Raw genomic sequence first — 6,531 nt, forward strand, 5'->3', positions numbered from 1 at the left:
TGGCTCTGAGCCCTATCGTGATTGCACCATGTTCGCCATGGGCTACTCCCAGGTACTGGCTGTGCATGGCCGAGACTTGAAGCAGGCCCATCCCTGAGACTCCTCTGATGGGCACCTTGGGCTCTGAGACTGCCCCTTGGCTTTGCCCAACTTTCCTTGAACCGCATGGCTACCTAGGAACCGTCCACCCACACCTGCTTCCTTCCTTCCTTCTGTCTCTCCTTCACGCAGAGTCAGATCTGCAGCATGGTCCGAGGGCTCGCTCAGCCTTTCCTGAAGCCTTACATGTTCCCTCTGATACACTTCTTGCATGTTTCATCCTATCTTGATGCCTGCTTCTTGCAGGACCCCAAAAACACATTGGCACACAGGAGATACTTGATAAATTTATTCAGGAAGTAAAAGGGAACATGAGTTAAAAAGAGTTTTATTTCGAGTGTTCAGGAAATAGTCTCCACTATCTTTGGGGGAACGATGGGAAGAAAAATCATATTTTTTTTCTTGCCCTCTTCTGTTTCTAACTATTCTCTGTGCCCGATTCTTTGTTATAAAATAGCTTCATCCAAAGAGAAGCATTGAGTCATCTTGGTCTTTTGCTCTGGATGACTTTGGCACCTGGAGTGGTTTATGAGATGGTGGAATCATAAAATCATATGTGAATTCACTAAAAATACTTTTCATGGTGTTCTTGTGGAGAGTAAATGAGATAACCCGAGTAAAGAGTTTAGCACAGATCCTGACATGTTATCAGTAGATAAACTGTGGCGGATGGACGGCACAGGGTCCTGAGCATACATCCGAAACCCCACACTGAGTGTGTGCACACCAGCAAAGGTGGGTCACACATCACCCGTGTGGACTGACTGGAGGGCCTCTGGTCACATACAGTGTTTACATTCACTTGGAGAATTTATGGTCGACCGCAAAGCCCCTAGGTCTAAGGGCTCTTATTCCTCACGATGTTTGACTCTGAGAAGAATTTTGGAATTCAGAATCATGAGAAAGCTAATTTTTTTTTCAGTTAAAAAATCGTTTTAGTTGTTAATCTATACTGTAGTTTAGTTGCTCTACAACAAGCAGAGTGAATCAGGTAAACACGTGGACAACGTTGAGTTTGTTTCCGCTGTGTAGCAGAGTGGATCAGGTAAACATGTGCGTACAGTCCCCTCCTTTCCAGGTTTCTTTCCCAGGTGGATCTCCACAGAACACAGAGCAGGGTGCCCTGTGCTGCGCTGTAGCTTCGCATCAGTTATGATTTTACGCGTAGTCTCAACACTGTGTAGAAATCAATCTCATTATCCCAATTCATCCCACCCCTCCCTTTCCCCCTTGGGCAGCTGATACTTTTAAAGTATTTCTTTGTTCCAGAACATTCAGTAACTTCAGTAACACACAGCTACTACAGGAAAAGACGAGCTTGTCCAGGGTGATGGGGCTGGCATGGCTGTGAAGATGAGAAATGAGGCAGAGAGAAGCTGGAGACAGCTGGAGCCCTCCGAGTACCATTCTCCTTTGGACACCCGTAGGGAGGCAGGGTTGCCATGGCAACACTGAAGATCCTTTCTCTTCAGCGCAAAGAAGTGGCATCCAGTGGTACAAGCGTGGGCTGAGTCAAGAAATGGAGCTGCAGTGTGGCTTTGCCACTGTGCACCATGGAATCTCAGGGAAGCCACTTTAATATTCTATGGTTTCCTCTTCTGTAAAATGGAAACGCACTACCTACTTCAGAGGGTTGTATGCTAATCATGTGAGATGGTAAGTGTGTTCCAGTTTCTGGGGTAACAAAGCTTAGCCATTGTAGTTGCTTAAAACCACTCACACTGTATGACAGTCTCTATGTCCATCCAGGTGTCTACAAATGACCAAGTTTTGTTCCTTTTTATGTTTGAGTAATGTTCCACTGTGTATATGTTCCATACCTTCTTTACCCATTCCTCTGTTGATGGAAAGTTAGGTTGTTTCTATGACGTGGCTATTGTAAATAGTGTTGGGAAGGAAGTCAAGAAGGGAGGGAATAGATGTATACATGTGGCTGATTTATTTTGCTCTACAGTGGACACTAACACAACGTAGTAAAGCAACTATGCTCCACTCTTTCGACCCCATGGACTGCAGCCCCTGGCTCCTCTGTCCATGGGATTTTCAAGGCAAGAGTGCCGCGGTGGGTTGCCGTTTCCTCCTCCAGGAGATCTTCAGTGACTGAGCCCGTGTCTCCCACGTCTCCCGCGTTGGCAGCTGGGTTCTTACCACTGAGCCGCCTGGGAAGCTCCCAATAAAAGTAAATTTAAAAAAAAAAAAAAAACTCACAATCCCTGGGTTGGAAATTTGGGTCAGGCTGTGTTTGGTGATTATTCTGCTCCCCTGGCATTGACAGTGATTTGTGTAAACTCAGGGAGCTGGTGATGGACAGGGAGGCCTGGCGTGCTGCGGTCCACGGGGTCCCAGAGAGTCGGACAGAACCGAGCAACTGAACTGAACTGAACTGTGCTGGTATTTGGGTAGTGGCTGGCTTTCTCTGGAGAGTTCAAAAAGTCCTTCCTCACACATCTGGAGCCTTGGGGGGGATGGCTAGAAGTGGAGACTCCATTGGGCCATTCTTCCCGTCCATGGAGTCTCAAGACTCTGCACGTGGCCTGTCCATCAGGGCCGTCTGATTTCTCACAGGCAGACTCTGCTCTCAGAATGAGTAATTGCAGAAACAGGAAACAGAAGCTATCAGTCTCTGAAGATTTGGGCCAGGAAACTGGCAGAGCCTCACTCACTTCAGCTTCCATTAGATAACCGCAGAAGCAAGCCAGCTCCAAGAGGAGGGGGCAGGGAACCCACTTCTTGTTAGAAAGGGTGAGTGTCAAAACATTTGCAGCCTCTCCAGCTGCCCTGGTGAGTGGCGCAGAGGAGAGCATCAGGAGCTTAAGCTCTCAGGACACACAGCGTGTTGCCTTCACTTAGGACCACATAGCAGACCCATCCTATGGCTCAGTTTCCCTGTCTTAAAATATGGGATAAAAAACTGACTGCAATTCCTAACATTGAAAGAAACTCCCACTGCTTTTCATGTTGGAACTTTACAAAGACCTTGAAGACATCAGATTCCAGAAATGGGAAAATGGCAAAACCCCAGTTTACCATTTAGTCCGATATACTGAGAGTCCACTGTGTTCTTTGTGCCATGTTAATTGCTATATGAATATTTCCTCCTTAATCTTCACAATAGTCCTGAAAGGCACTGATGGTCCCCATTTTTTAACCTGAGAAAACCTCTCTTTTTAAATGTTTCACGAGACAGTAAAGGAAGCAACCTAAATGTCCATCAGCAGAGGAATGGATAAGGAAGACGTGGTCCATATATAATACAGGCTGCTGGGCTGCGTGCTCAGTCACTCAGTCGTGTCTGACTCTTTGTGACCCCACGGACTGCAGCCCGCCAGGCCCCTCTGTCCACGGGATTCTCCAGGCAACCATACTGGAGTGGGTTGCCATGCCCTCCTCCAGGGGATCTTCCCAACGCAGGGGTCAAATCCACGTCTCCCGCATTGCTGGTGGATTCTTTACTGTCTGAGCCACCAGGAAAGCCCCTATTACTCAGCCATGAAAAGGAACAAAACTGAGTCATTTGTAGAGACATGGACTGTCACACAGAGTGAAATAAGCCAAAAGAAAAAAGTAATATTGTATATTCATGCATATATGTGGAGTCTAGAAAACTGGTATAGATGATCTTATTTGCAAAACAGAAATGGAGACACAGATGTAGAGAACAAACACATGGACCCCAAAGGAGGAAGGGGTGGGTGGGCTGAACTCGGAGCCTGGGACTGATGCGTGTCCACTACTCTCGGCGACTAATGAGAACCTACTGCATGGCTCAGGGAACTTTACGCAGTGCTCCGTGGTGATCGCGATGGGAAGGAGATCCAGAGAAGAGGACATGTGTCTGTGCGTATGGCGGATTCACTTTGCTGTACAGTGGAGACTAACACAACAGTGTACAGTGGCTATACTCCAACAAAAATAATTCTAAAAAAGCGAGGCCACTATTGCCCAGCTAGCAAGAGGTAGAGTCGGAACTGTGCCAACCAGAAATGCTTCCCTCACTTTGGGTTCTATTTATGCAACAGCTTATTCCCAAGACTTACTTTCCCTGCCTCATATAATGGAGGATTTCAAGGGCTCTTACTTCTACAAGCCAACAGCCAATTGTCTGAGCTGAAAAAGGAAGATATTGTAATGAAAAGCATTTTTTTCGTATTTCAACATGTCACAACTTTTTAAAGGCTGCACATGTATCTTATAGTGACTTTTATCTTAGACCAGTGATTCCAGATCTTTTAAGGACTGTGATATTGGGAGAGTTTCACAAAGTTTGGAAAGTAAATGTCTACCTGCACTCAGATACAAAAGAGTTTTTTTAAATCACCCATTTATGGCAAGTGATACCGATTTTCTATTTACATTAGTAATATGGTGCTTTTAAAGAAATTTAAGTGAAAATGTGAGCTGATTAAAGAAAGCACACAACAGTAAGTTGGCAGGTATGTATGGTACAGGTTGGGAATCGTGAACTCCTGCAATTTGGGAGATAGTGGAGGAGGAGATAGAGATATCTACTAGGCATCTATCGGGTATCAGGAGAGATATTAAGAATCTAGCTTTAGATACATAGAGATGGAGAGACATCATATGTGGAGATTCATGTGTAATCTGACAGCCACTGATTAACTTTCTGATTCTGAGCAACTTACATATGGACCTCATCCATATGGACCTCTAGTCTCATTTGCAAAATTAAGAATTGATTTTGTTTATGCTGAAAATTTTTTTTTCTCTAAAAATGTGTGACACCACACCTTCTTCTTGCTGTGATTGTGGTTTTTGTTCTGGAGGCTGTGGAACTGTAGTTCTTGCTTCTGTCTGCAACAACCTCAGATATGCAGATGATACCACTCTAATGGCAGAAAGCGGAGAGGAACTAAAGACATGAGGGTGAGAGAGGAGAGTGAAGAATCTGGCTTAAAACTTAAAACTCAACGTTCAAAAAACTAAGATCATGGCATCCAGTCCCATCACTTCATGGCAAATAGACGGAGAAAAGCGGGAGCAGTGACACATTTTCTTTTCTTGGGCTCCGCAGGTGGTGACTGCAGCCGGGAAGTTATAGGGTGCTTGCTCCTTGGAAGAAAAGTTATAACAAACATAGACAGCATATTAACAGTAGAGACATCACTTTGCTGAGAAAGGTCTGTATAGTCAAAGCTATGGTTTTTCTAGTAGTCACGTGCAGATGTGAGAGCTGGACCATAAAGAAGGCTGAGTGCCAAAAAAACGGATGCTTTTGAACTGTGGTGTTGGAGAATTCTCCTGCCACTCCCTTGGACAGCAAGGAGATCAAACCAGTCAATCCTAAAGGGAATTAACCCTGAATATTCTGGGTAAGGACTGATGCTGAAGCTCCAATACTTTGGCCACCTGATGTGAAGAGTTAACTCATTGGAAAAGACCCTGATGCTGGGAAGGATTGAAGGCAGGAGGAGAAGGGGACAACAGAGGATGAGATGGTTGGATGGCATCACTGACTCGATGGACCTGAGTTTGAGCAAACTCCGGGAAGTGGTGAAGGACAGGGAAGCCTAGTGTGCTATAGTCCATGGGGTCACAAAGAGTGCAACATGACTTAATGACTGAATGACATCAACCTCTTCTTCCAACAAGCGACTCATTTGTTCAGAAATTAAAAAAAAAATTTGCTGTATATTTCATATGTATCTGAAAGAAGTAAAGATGATAAGGCTTTTAACTCAGCCCCCTCTATGAAAAACCATTTTAATAATATCTAGAGTGGGGCTGGAGTCTGTGGACTCCATTTTTCTTCATTGACTTTTAAATACATTTCTGTCAGCATCATTAGCTCCTAATTATAGTTACATCTGGAAACAAGATCATAAAATATGAATGCTCTTATTATCTATCATCATTATCCATTGAAATACATCATGAAAGACTGTCCCAATCCTCCATAATTACCCTGCCAGTAATACTGCTATGTATATCACATTCAGAAAATTTTATGAAAATTCAAAAGATACATATTCTATATATCAGCTTCAGAAAAGTTCATGCAAAATGATCTGAAGGAAAGATCCTAAGTGCAGAGCCATTTCCTGTTGCAGCCAGGCAGTCACTGAGGTACCCAATCAATGCTAAAGTAGCACTTCTCACCAGGTGATAACCTCGAAGTTGATGCTTTCTAAAGGGAACAGGCTCTGAGTGGTCGAAGGCTTTTACTCGCTGGAGGAAAGGAACCCCACCACTCTCAGACAGGGTGGTTTCTGGCCAAAGCATTAGTCTTGGAGACTGCAGGAATGTTTCAGTCTTGACATCTAGAAGCAGTCCCACTCTGGATTTTCAGCTCAGGATCATAGGGTGAGGAAGTAACAAAGTCAGTACCAGAAATTGTTACTCGACTCCTGTTGGATCGATGCTTTCCAGCACTCGTGCTGTGCTCAGTCGACTAGTCCTGTCCGACCCTTTGTG

The sequence above is a fragment of the Oryx dammah genome, unplaced genomic scaffold (assembly GCF_014754425.2).
Source record: "Oryx dammah isolate SB20612 unplaced genomic scaffold, SCBI_Odam_1.1 HiC_scaffold_26, whole genome shotgun sequence".
In the NCBI taxonomy this organism is placed as follows: Eukaryota; Metazoa; Chordata; class Mammalia; order Artiodactyla; family Bovidae; genus Oryx; species Oryx dammah.